This window comes from Chaetura pelagica, unplaced genomic scaffold (assembly GCF_000747805.2).
Source record: "Chaetura pelagica isolate M959 unplaced genomic scaffold, ChaPel_1.0 scaffold589, whole genome shotgun sequence".
In the NCBI taxonomy this organism is placed as follows: domain Eukaryota; kingdom Metazoa; phylum Chordata; class Aves; order Apodiformes; family Apodidae; genus Chaetura; species Chaetura pelagica.
This window is the reverse complement of record NW_009954619.1, coordinates 251,402-264,697: the sequence shown is the minus strand read 5'-3', so window position 1 is coordinate 264,697 and position 13,296 is coordinate 251,402. Positions and strand designations below refer to the sequence as shown.

General features: G+C 46.3%; 1 protein-coding gene across 1 annotated transcript in view; it reads left to right on the top strand.

Annotated features, from left to right (window-relative positions):
• Positions 1–13,296, top strand: part of KCNF1 (potassium voltage-gated channel, subfamily F, member 1) — a 39,198-nt gene that overhangs the window by 23,221 nt on the left and 2,681 nt on the right. The gene's annotated exons all lie outside the window — the stretch shown is intronic.

Below are 13,296 nucleotides of genomic sequence, written 5' to 3'. Positions count from 1 at the left end.
ATATGATTTAAAAAAGCTATGAGGATGCTATGATAGTCATCTAGCTCTTTAAACATGACCATGGCACCTTTATTTTCCTTGTACCTCTTAGTACAAGGTGCCCCAACAGTAAATGCTTTGAAGGAAATACAGGGGAACAGTTATCTACAGGAGGGGTTTAAAAAAATTATCTTCAATTTACAGGTTATTTAACTCTTCCCATTTGCTTCTTTATTGTAATGATGATGTCTGCTGGGATTTATCTTTAATTAAACTAGACAGAGCCTGGAGAATTTATATGTTACATATAATTCTGAATAATTCAACAGCTTTTGTGTAGTACCTTTATTGAACTCAGAAAATAAAGTTCTCATACAGCCTAAAGGAGTGTTGAGATTGGAGAGTGAGGTTTTTCCGGAGGCTTTTGTGTGTAAGTAACAGAAAATGGCAACATGCCTGGGAACCTGAAAATCTGGGGGGGGAAGTATCTGTAACATAAGTGAGTCCCAGGGGGTAGAGCACAGGTGTCACAGCTGAGGCAGTCTGCCAAGATTCTCAGAGCCAGCTGGGAGGACAATGAAAACAACTTTCCATTTTAATGGGAATGCCTATTTCCAAGACTCCTTGACTTTGGTTTTCTGCCAGCCCACGGTATCCCAGGGACTGATGCCTTCAAACACAGAGGCACAAAAACAGCTGTAAGAGATGCCTGAATGAAATGGGGCAAGTTTGGGTGAGCATCTCGAAGATTTCATCAAAATTTGTTGCCACAGCATGGCTGGGAATCTGACTTGACTGTTCCTAAGACTCCAGAAGAGGCAAGATACATTCATTAAGGGACAGGTTTAAAGACTTGAGATAGTTTTTATTTTTTCCCCTCATTCTCACTTGGAGCCTCATCTCTTTAGCACAGACATAGCCAGATGCTTTGGACACACATAAACAGCAGTTCTCTTGGGCTAAGGTTTTCACAGAATCATAGAATGTCAGGGCTTGGAAGGGACCTCTAGAGATCATGAAGTCCAAACCCCTGCCAGAGCAGGACCATCGTAGAATGTAGGGCAGGTCACTCAGAAAGGTATCCAGGTGGGTTTTGAAAGTGTCCAGAGAAGGAGCTTCCACAGCCTCTCTGGGCAGCCTGTCCCAGGGCTCTGTCACCCTCACAGTGAATAAGTTTATCCTCATGTTGAGGTGGAACTTCCTGGGCTCCAATTTGCATCCATTGCCCCTCATCCTATCACAGGGCACCACTGAGAAGAGACTGGCTCCTTCCTCTTGACACCCACCCCTCAGATATTTCTAGACATTAATAAGATCTCCCCTCAGCCTTCTCTTCTCCAGACATAACAGCCCCAGGTTGCTCAGTCCTTCTTCATGGGAGAGATGTTCAAATTCCTTCATCATCCTCGTAGCTTCCATTGGACTCTCTCCCTGTCTCTCTTGAATTGGGGAGCCCAAAACTGGATACAGTACTCCAGGTGTGGTCTCACCAGGGCAGAGAAGAGGGGAAGGAAAACCTCCCTAGACCTGCTGGACACACTTTTCTTAATGCATTATTATTAACAGTTTCATTCTGATGTAGGATTGATGAAACTTTGCTATGTACCTGCCCCAAAAGAGAACCAGATGGACACAGCACAGACATGAAATCATGTTAAGCCATTGGCTTTTGGATACTGCTTAACCATAAACTGATTAAAACTAGCTGGTATTTCCATACAGTAATTTCAACACCCAGGCTCCAAGTGTGATTTACAAACACACAATTCATAAGGCATTGGCTACGAGGCTTGGAAGGCAGTTTGTGTCCTTGAAAGCTGCTTTGTTTTCTTCAAGCATGTTATTTGCACTAATAAGTCATACGACCTCTCTTTACAAGCCTACCTGCAGAATGAATTTCTTGTAGTCTCAACATGACAGTTGTGTCTAGGCCACCAGGGTGGACTTTGCCAGTGGGAGCTGGAAGCCTGCCAGGCAGCAAGCAGCATCTCTGGGCCCTGTGCAGGGCAGCTGGTCTTCCCTTACTCTGTGATTACAGACCAGTATAAAGACCTTATATTGCTAAAGCACAGATGTTTATTGGGGGATTAAAACACAATCTCAGCTGTCAGCAAATATTTATTGATCCGTTCCTCAGGCTTCCAGAGTCTGTAAAGCTGGGGCTGGCAGATAAGACAAAATGAATGGGTGGGTTTTGTTTATGCAGGTTGAGGCTCCAGACAGCTCCTCACTCTTCTTGTTCCTTCCGTCCTTTTTCCTCGTGATGAGCTTGAACAAGTGTCCTTGGAGAGTTTGCTGTCACTTGCAGGGCTGGGTCCTGAGGCCAGTGGCACACTGCCACCAGCCTGGTGTCCTCTGCAAGCTGAACCAGGGGGCTTTGCTCAGGGATGTGCTGCCAGCAAAGGGCAGCCAAAGATGTGAGCCACAGGGAGAGGCAAAGGAATAGAAATACGATATTCTGTGATCTGATCAGGCAGTTAAATGAATGGAGAGGCACTGGCCACAGCAGCAAGTTTTCTTCAGCAGAGATTAATTATTTGTTTTGTTTTGTTTTGTTTTTCAAAAGAGCTGTAGAGTTCAGTGCCTCACCTCTCTGGTGGCCCTCAGCACTGAGCACTGTGTCCTTTCCCCAGCAAGGAGCTGGTGGGTGAAACCCTCTGGTGTGCTTGGGGGATTGATGGTGCTGTCAAAATTCTGAGACTAGAACACCTGCATTTTCAGAGGGGATTTAGGAAGTAAAGCTGTATTATTATGCTAATGTCTGCACACCACCAGATTTCCTTCCAAAACACCACTAAGATTAGAACATATAACCTGAGAAAAATAAATAAAGCAATTACTGAATAGATGGGTTTATGTTCTTAGGGGAGAAAAACTTTTCAAGGTTAATCTGGAAAAATAAATCTCTTCTGTTCTAACAAACTTTTACTTTCTGTTTTTCTACCTCAGAGACCACACACACAACAGGAAATGCACTGTTAATTCCAGATAGGATGGAGTTGTTCACCTAATGGTAAATGGCAGTGGTATTTTGAGGAGGATAAAACAGATACTTCATGTTTTTCACTAAATCAATAAGGTCATTTATAGACTCCCAACAAAGAAATTACTTTGTTCAACTGAGACATCCCCCAGCTGACTATAAATATCAAGCCTCACACTTCCAAAAAACAAACCCCTTTCGAAATGTGACAAAAGACAAATCCTTCCCCTCATGCTTCCCATGCATGGGAAGACAGATGAGACATGTGTGGAAATTAGTTGTGGTTGGACCAGGGAAAGATTTTTTTACAAGGTCCTAATTCTATTTTTCATTGGATTCATATACTGAAACAAATTATTTTTACTGGTGTTTTACAGACTTTCTGCTGCTTTGGAGACCTGAGTCCCTGAATGCTGGATGGATTGACTTTGTTACTGCTTGATTAATGTGAAAGACCATTTTCATTACATCCCTGGGCTTCCCCAAGGTTTTATCAAGGACAGTCTTTCCTTTTGAAACATGTACGCCCTGGGCTTCCCCAAGGTTTTATCAAGGACACTCATGTACACAAGGGGAGAAATTGAAGAGGATTTGGGCTTAATAACATGAGAGAGGCTACAGAGAAAACAATGACAATAGCTAATAAAAGTCTATGTGGAGGATGTTGACTTTTTCTCTTGCCCTTGGGCTGGATGTACAGAAAGTATCCTTTTCTCTCACAAATCCCATCTGTCATTTCTAATTTCTAAGAAAGGGTCTGGCAAAGAAACATGAAGACTCCCATGAGTGCTCGAGTTACTGGTGTTCTACACTGGAAATAAAACTGATCATTTTTTGACAGAAGAAACTGATATCAGATAAATGCAGTTCAGTTAAATTGAAAGTTGCCAACATTTGCAAAAAAAATACTTAATTGAGATATGTTGAAAGAAACTGTTTTCATACTGTCAAAATATATTTATCTCTGTAGCTAAAATGTTTAATTGTGGCTTTTTATTTTGGCCCTGCATTGTACTAACAGCTTTGTATTTAGAACACTATTAAAATGTTATATTTAGTGTACAGTGCATAAACATTTTCACAATGTAAAATTTCAGTGTTGCTAAAAAAAAAGATTTGGGTGTCCTATATTTAGATCTGTTTGACAGGCTGTTGCAAGGAAAACTTTAAAATATGGATTTCTCTTTTCTTTCTCTTGCATCTCAAAGAAATGTCAGGATATCAGAAATGCCTTGAAAAGATTTTGCAGTCTGAACAGGTCTAGTTAAAATTAATTAATATTCATCAATCCTGTCAAGGAAGAAGTACACTTCAAGCAGTAAGGGAAGAGCAATCAGTAAATGGAGGGTTAGGGAGGGCTTTGTCACCAGCTGAGAGGCAGGGATCTCGAGCAGAGTGTGAAGCTGGGGAGCAGGGTCCTGGTTCCCCAGCTCTGCAGCATCTTCGTTTATTTCCTCATGCAGACACATTATGGAGCTGTTGCCAGATGATTAAAACATGTGGCACTTGATTTTGCCTTCAGTACACTACCAGCTGAAGATAAACACGAGGGAAGGATCTGGCCACGTGTTCATTATTAATAGCTTATTTAGAATATTTATGGCACTAATATCTCCTGTTCTCAAAGAAGCCAAAGGTGAACCTCCAATGATGAGACGTTGCCAACTGCTTTTTAAAACTTCATCCATTCCCCCACCCTCTGAATGCACAGGGACTGATCACAAGATATTCTGGTCACATTTGTGGGGATGTTTGCAACAAGTGCCTGACTCCAGGTGTATGATAGTGCCCATGCTGGCTGCAAGCTAAAGGAGATCTGCAGACATTTATTAGAGATTTCAGCTATTTTTTATGTCTAGACAAACACTGGAGTATTTAGCATGATTGGGCAAGATTTTATTATGGTTTCAACCCTGATCTTCAGTGTAATCACAGACTTTCTGTCGGGATGGGGCTTTCAATACTCCTTGGTGGCAGGTGTCCTTGCTGGCTCAAGCAGGGACTCCTTTCCCCAGGTAACTTCACAGCAGCCCCTGCAACTGCAGAGGATGGTTGCAATCCTCCTCCTGCCAGAAGCAGGGAGCTCCTGCCTGCCCCAGCATCACCCTGGCAGCACCCACCTGCAGGGAAAGTGATGGAATCCTTCCTACTCATCGGGGCAGAACAACTGAAAACGCCACAGGATGGTAATAAGGAAATACCTGGGCAACAGTGCTTCCCAGTCATCACTGAACCTCCTTTCATCTTCTTGGCCTTTTCCTTCCTTCCTGAACGGGCTGCCTTGCTTGCTGTGGTGGGGCCTTTGAGGGCACTGCCCGTGGGTGCAGCGGGTCTGAGCTGCAGGCAGCTTGTCCAACGGGCTGTGAGGCTGCTCGGAGCAGACCCGTGAGGATGCACAGGGACAGCACAACGGTAGATTGAGCAGCACGTGGCAATGAAAGGCCTTCCATTTGGTGGAGGAAAATGAAATCCTAACCCAGAAGTACCGATTGCTGTACAGAACAGAGTGGATAAAAGGCTTGACTCACCCACTGTCTAGACAAATCACTTACAAGCACGTGGGTTGGCTCCAGAAGGATTCAGCTAATGTAAAAGCTTATTTGTAACCTGTTTACCAGTTTAAAATTGGTTGTTTTTTTAAATTTATTTGACTTGTTTATAAGCTGTCAAGAAGTACAATGTGTTGCCAGGCCGCTTAGGGAAAGTAGCAAGAAGGTAAATGACTTGCCCAATGGCAGAAAACAGATCCAGAGCAGGGCCAGGAAAGCATTTCTGACATGTCATTTGTCCTCCAGAAAATGTAGTTTTGATTGAGTTAAAACTCTCTGTAAATTCCACTTGATTTCAGCAAAAAATTACTTTCATCACCCCGAATTTAGGTGCTTTCATGCTTCCACTCAATTCCAGCTGTGCAAGCAGAATCCTGGCCAAGGAACACCACCTCCCTCCAGTGCCCACCTGCCTCCCTGGCCACAGGCAGGACTGGGACCATCATCCCTCTGCAGGTGATGGAGGGAGGAAGCCTGAGGAGCCCCCAGGCTGCGGGGCATCAGCAAGGTGCTCCAGGACATTGTGCCACAACCCTCAGTGCTGGAGGATTTAATGAAGGAAAATGTCCACATGACTTGTCCACAGGTACAGCATGGGTCATTGCAGATTTGGGAAGACATGAACTCCTCCTCTGCTACTGCCTACTCACCCTCTTCTCCTTTGCCCGATGTCGCTCACTGAAAGAAGGAAAATTATAACTGCACTTACAAGAGCCTGTGAGAATTGCAGGCTTCTCAGATGCCTGTGTTTTCCTCAGTGTTGCAATGTTTTCTTGGATCAATGAAAGCATATTCTTGTTTATTACTGTTTCAGCACACTGGTGAAATGTTTTCTGTGTTAATGGTTGTTTTTTTCCCCAACTGGTTTCCTTTTTAGCATTTTAACACTAAAAATATTCATATTTGTTTCCTCTTCTTTGAGCTCACATATAGGAGTGCTTTTGACCATGTTTACTGTGAAGTATTTAATTATATTCCTTATTTTGATTGCCCACAATGAAAATATTAGTTCATATAAAAGTACCTTCTATTGTGAAATGGTACATGCTGAATTTCTACACATCCTCCTTTCAAAGAATTAGGAACAATAGCTTGTACAGAGTATTATTAATCACTTTTCCAGCTGCAGACACAGTGGAGGGCTGTGCTGTTGGACTTTTTTAAAGCAAACACGTTGAAACAGAGCATAGGGATTGCTCCTCAAGCAGGTGTAGAAACCGACCTCATGTCCTAGCTGCCAACACTTGGCAGTCTGCCCCTTCCACCTCCAGCTCTGCAGGAGGTGGGCTCATCTTCCACCTCCATCTCAGCTGGACTTGGCTTTCCCGTGAGCCCATTGCTGGGAATGATCCTGGTTAGCAATGGGAACGTTCCTCTGGGAAGGCCAGACCAGACACTTCCCTAGTGCCACCACAAGAGCCCTCTGGCTCTTGCCCAAGGACCCTTTACATCTCTTTGCTGATGTCTGGGACATTTTCACTCCACCCTGAAGGATTCTCCAGGGATGCTGCACGTTCATTATGATGCAGCCCCTAATGACAGGCTCACACTCCATGCTTTGGACCACTGCCATACTCAGTGCCAGTGAAATCTTAGCTGTGCCATTCTTAATTTTCAAGTCCTGCACCTGTAAGATGTGACAGCATTCAAAGAGGGACACGATACCTGGGAGCGTTTGATGGCAGAGTTTAAGAGCAGGACCAGACTTCCAGTCCTTCCTCAAAACACAGTGACTGAAAACTTGTACAGCAGCTCCAACTCCCATCCTATTAGTGACTCACTGATACACTCAGTTTGAACCCAGCTGTTGGCTGCTTGCAGTGGAGGCTGCATCTTGTTTATTTAAAGTCATTTCCAATAAATCAGAGATTTGGCTGGTCCCCTGAGTGGTCACTTAAGGCAGGTTAAATAGTACAGGAAAACAGACTCCTTAACACCAAATGGAAAGCAGGGGCAATTGAAATTTACAGCAAGCTATTAACAGTCTCTTAATAAGGAATTAATTAAGTATCTGCTAAAATAATGTGACTGAGTATGTATACATTTTGAACTTGAAAAAAGAACCAAAGTAGCTAAGAGAGTGGAAAATAAACTGGGAAAGTATGTGTTTGATCTGCAGTAATGGTTATGGGGAAATATGCAAATACTTTGGAGACAGGGACACATAAACCCAGATGCACAAGGTGAAGTTACCTGGTACAGGACCTGCACTTGTGGGAAGTGGTGTGGAACCCCCACTGTAACCCCCAAACAAAGTCTCACTTGCATCCCAAAAGGCCTGAGAGGATGGAGAGAGCCCTGGTGGCTGCATGTGGCCTGAGGCTGCAGGTAAGGCACTGAGGTGAGGATGGGGGGCCAGGGGGCAGCTCCACTCCAGCTGCTCAGGCTTCTGACTCAAACACACTTGCTCATCCTCATGAAACAAGGAAACTCGGTCTATAAAACGGGGCTGCACTGGTGGGCTTGGGGAGCCTCCCTGACACCAACTCTCTCCTGTTGCCCCAGCGCTGGATCCAGGACTGGGATTTTCTATCCTCTGTCTCTCTAAGCTTTTCTTCTACTCTCTCTCTCTACCTTCCTAACATCATTAAGTAACCCAAGGCCTAACCATGACTTTGTTCTCAGGTTGTGCAGCTTGAACATACATGTATTGTGCTCTTGTGGTCTAATTGTCAGCCTTTATGATAGTGCAGCCTGAGATAGTAACTGAAGTATCTGTATTCCTTCTATAGCTATAAGTAAACCTAATATGCAAATACAGACCTTGAGTGTCATTTCTCCTTCATCTGATCCAGGGGTATTGGATGGTTCAGCATTTTCTCAGGCTGTGACATGTTGATCACTCTCTCTGGAAGGGCCAGGTCTGAGACAAAGGTTGGCTCCAGCCACACCTGGGATCTTCTCTGAGGGGTTTAGAAAGCAAGGGGGTCTGAATCTCCCTGGGTTGCCCTCCCAGGGTCTTGACACAGTGCACATGTCCATCTCAGTTCAGACATTTCATAACCAGTTGTCTCACTGGCTGCTTTCCCTTTGGGAACATTGAAGAATTTTTTGAGCCAAGTCTTTCCTGCCCCTCTTACTGAAGCTGCCTGTGGCAAAGTACTTAGAGCAGCTGTTCTGCATGACCTGGTCTTTCTGAAGCCCACAATGACATCATCCATTTCTTTTTTCCAGATCATCTGCCTCCTGGTTCTTGTGACTGGCACAGGGTAATTATATGGTGTTTCCTCCACACAGAACCTGGTGCAATCAGCTGCCAAAGTGTTCCTGTGCAGCTGTCTGCAAGCTCTATCTCCACAACTCCCCAAAGAAAGGAGGAGGAATAAGATATTCCCATTCTCTGTCCCTCTTTAGATCTCTGATTGACTTTTCTATTGTACATTTTCATTGCATGTTCTTATCTTTACTGGCTCTCCATAGGCTGTATCTGGCTGAAAAAAAGTTGCATGTTAGATGCTGAGATCTCTTGCTATATGCATCACATTTAAAAAACAAATATGTGGTAGCAGACAAAGTGCTGAGCACTGGAAGAGGTGCCCCAGGGAAGCAGGAATGGCACCGAGCCTGACAATATTCAAGAAAATCTTGGGCAACACCCTTAGGGGCATGGTGTGGACTTTGGGGTTGTCCTGTTCTGGAATGGCAGTTGAACTTGGTGATCCTGCTGTCCAAGGAGGTGGTTGAGCCACTATCCCTGGAGACATCTGAAAAGAAAGATGTGGTGCCAGGGGACAGGGTTCAGTGGTGGATGCAGCACAGCTAGGGTAGTGTAGGGTAGTCTTGATGATCTTGAAGGTCTTTTCCAACCAGAATGATACTGTGATACTGTGTGTGAGGGGGTTGTAACCACAATCCCTCCAAGCCTGCAATGAGTTCTACAGCCTCTGAGGGCCACAAACAGTGTCCAACATAGGAGTTCCCAAACAGTGAGTGCCCAGGGGCAGCAGATGACTCAGCACACCTCAGGACAGACTAGACCTGTTTCACATGTGCCCAAGGATGGTTCTGGGTGCTGAGGCCACGGGGCAACTGGTCTCCAGCTGGTCTGTGAAGCCCTTCCAGTCTCCAGCATGGGCTGCACACAAACTGCCCAGTAGGGACGGTCCCTGCTGGCTGTGCCGTGGGTGGGAAACGTCCATGTCAGCTGCTCAGAGTGGGCTGGATCCATGCCTGGGGGGTCTGAGCCTCCCTGGGGTCCCCTGGCAGCCCTGCTGGGGCTGCTCTGGGCTGGGGGAGCCCTGCAACCAGGGCAGCCCTTCCCTGGGGCTGCAGGGTTGGAGGCCCAGCTGAGCCTCCTTGTCCTCCCTGAGGAGCCACAGCCCGAGCCCAGCACAGCTGGCAGCTCAGAGCCACATCCTCCAGCCAAAGCACTGGCACAGAAAGAACCTCTCTCCCTGTTCCTTAGTCTGTAGGAATTCACTTGTGAGCACTCACTGGCTCCAGCAGACACAGGGCACGGACCGACCTCTTTGCCTGGTCCAGATAAATCAACACAAATTGAATTTATAAGCCTTAGTAATTGCAGCAAACTGCTCATAAATTAATGACCGGGCAAGAATTATCTATTGAAATTTTTAGATTAGAAAAACTCCCTTTTCATGGATGAAAAACGAACTAAACCAGTGAAATAAATTATTTGCTGAAAATTATTCATGTTTGCTGCTTTGTGATTTGTCTGATAAAAAAGCATCTGTCAAGTAAGCCTGTCTTGCTCTTCCCAGCTACAAACCCAAGGTTTTAACTCATTATGATTTTCCCTGACCTTTCTTTTGATCATTTACATTTGTCAAAGTGGATTTAAAATGCTCCCAGATTGCTAACATTTGACAGGCACACTGAAAGGTGTAAAGAATTCTGAAAAGGTGCAAGACGAGGGAGAATAAAGCACAAGGATTTTAGCAGCTGCACTAAGTAAAGTCTTTATAAGGACTGATCTGGCATTTCAAAAATAGTTTCTTCCCAACCTTTCAAGAATGTGCTCAGAATTATCATTTTGGAGGAGCTGATTTCACCTTCCAAACTGAACAATGTATGTACTAGTCCCATGTGCCTATTTTGTAGGTGTTTCTTTCTGTAAAATTACAGGAGAGAGAGAAGAGCCTTTTTAGAAGCAAAGGTGGTGCTTTCTGTGTTGGTCATACTGGACCATACATTGATTTCTTACTGTTACCTGGATAAGAGCCAAGAGGTCACTGGAATGAATCATTGATCAAAGGGAGTAGGTGGCAGAGAAGGGTAAACCTGAGGATTTAAGCCTAAAGAACCTGGTCCCCTGCACTGATGCAGCCTTACAACATTTTTAACCCAGCTTTCCCAGATCTCAGTTTAGTTTTCAAGAACTGGCCATCAGCAATCCCATCTGCATTTTTCCATGTAACTGCCATTGGCATCTTAGCAGTTATTGTGCTAAAATCAAACTAAACCATTCATGTCAGCAGGCATGGAAGTCCCAGGTGGGGAAGGCTTTATTGCTGAACCCACAACACCCAAGTTTTTCTATATATCCAAGGTCTTCCTCTTGTCCCTAGAAGCTTGCAAATCTCAGTAAACTCATATGTGCCTGGAAAAAAAAGTCAAGGGACATCTCGTATTACACCCACACTATGTGGTACCCTCAGGAGCACACGGAGGTGACACTGACCTACAGAGATCAGCAGTGTGACTCAGAGGTAGACTGATGATATTACCCTTTTTCTGGGACTGTCACATGAATAAAATGACCAGCCCCTGCAGTTATTGTTGCCAGCTCTCTGTGCTGGGATGTGAGTGACATACCCTAGGTGTGTGAAGGAGTTCATAGAATCATCAAGGTTGGAAAAGACCTTCAAGATCATCAAGTCCAACCATCCACCCTACACCACCTAACCACTAAACCATCTCCCAAAGCTCCACATCCACCTGTTTTTTGAACACCTCCAGGGACGGTGCCTCCACCACCCCCCTTCTCCACTCTTTCTGGGAAGAAATTTTTCCTAATATCCAATCTGAACCTCCCCTGGCACAGCTTGACTCCATTTCCTCTTCTCCTGTCACTGGTCACCAGGGAGCAGAGCCCAACTCCCACCTCCCTGCACCCTCCTCTCAGGCAGGTGCAGAGGGCAATGAGGTCTCCCCTCAGCCCCCTCTTCTCCAGGCTGAACAGCCCCAGCTCCCTCAGCCCCTCCTCATCACACCTGCTCTCCAGACCCCTCACCAGCCTCATTACCCTTCTCTGCACCCTCTCCAGCACCTCCATGTCCTTCTATCCGGCAGTGCCCAGAACTGCCCCCAGTGCTCACACAGGGGCACAATCACCTCCCTGCTCCTGCTGGCCACACTGTTCCTGGTACAGGCCAGGATGTCATTTGCCTTCTTGGCCAGCTGGGCACATGCTGGCTCATGTTCAGCTGCTGTTAGCCAGCACCCCATGGAGCTGGGGTCCATGCATGGCTGGTTGCTCACTGTGGCACTGCTTGTCACATTTGTTGGGTGGCTGTAACAGAGCAGCAAGAACCAGCTTCCCCTTGGCTTCAGCTTTTGCTTTGCAAGTTGGTGCATGGATGTATGTGAGACAGAGAGAAAGGACTGTGTTCACAGGTTTCTTGCAATACTTCCATTAAGAATTCACCTCTTCCCTCTTACATTTTCACTGTTCTCAATCACACAAGAGCTCAGGGACAAGGAAAGTCATTGAGAGGTCTGAGGAGTGGCTTGATCAGTGATTTTAGCTTGTGGCTTGTGCACCCCTAAGCATCATCAGCTATCTGTAAGGGGTCTTGATAAGACCCTCAAGGCTACCTGAATACTCCATGCCAAGGTGAGGGCTGGTGCACCTCTGACTAGTCCCACATAAGCTCCCAGCACAGGACTGGAAGTGGAACACAGCAGGCTCAGCAGGGTCCCCCTGGCTGGGTGACACAGGCACAAGGGCAGTTGGCACATCCCTGCTCTCCCCTTTCTCCCAGGGTGGACATGAGCCTAAGGAGGTAAAGTACCAGTTGAATTTGCCCCTCCCTGTTCCCCTCCACTCCCAAGCTTTTCAGAAGCAAGCAACTGCAAAAGAAGCAGACCTGCTGCTGTAGGTCATTCTGCTGTGAAACAGGTAACTAGTTAACTGTGGGGTTTGCTGGATCACAGCCCTCAGGTTTAAGCACCTAAGGCCCACTTGCACGTCAGGGGCTGGGGAACAAACGTCCGTTAAGTTCTGGAATTTGGAGAAAACCAAGTTCAAAGGAAGTGCTTGTGGTTCTGCTCCCGTTTGTGAAGTGCTGGCTGCAGGAGGGAGCACAGCTGCTGCTGAGCAGCTCTCACTGAGCAGTCCCCACTGGTGTCACGAGTTAGGCAGAGCCTGGGGTCAGCTGATGGCAGGTTGCAGGATGAAACGTGGCTAAAATAGAGGCCACAGGGGCTTGGGAAGGTGCAGAGTGCAGGCGGGGTTTCGTTCTGCCGCTGTGATGAAAGCTTTTCAGCCTCTGCTTGGCTCTCAGTGCCAGCAGCACAAACCTGCAGTGACTCGCTGTCCTGACAGGGGCTCCTCTTCACTTGCTCCAGTCCCACCAGGAGAGAGACTGGTGACGTGTTCCTGCTCCAAAACACGGGCTGTTTGTTCTCTTGCTCGTGCCACCAGCAGAAGCGGGTTGGGTGTCTGTGTGTCTGTGTGTCTGTGTGTCTGTGTGTCTGTGTGTGCAGCCCCGAACGCCCTGGCGCACCGTGACATCCTGTGCTGGGTTTTCAACGAGCTGTTGGCAAAGCCCGGGCAGGTGCTGGGACCGTGCTGGCTGAGCAGCCGCTGCTGTGCGGGGCTCG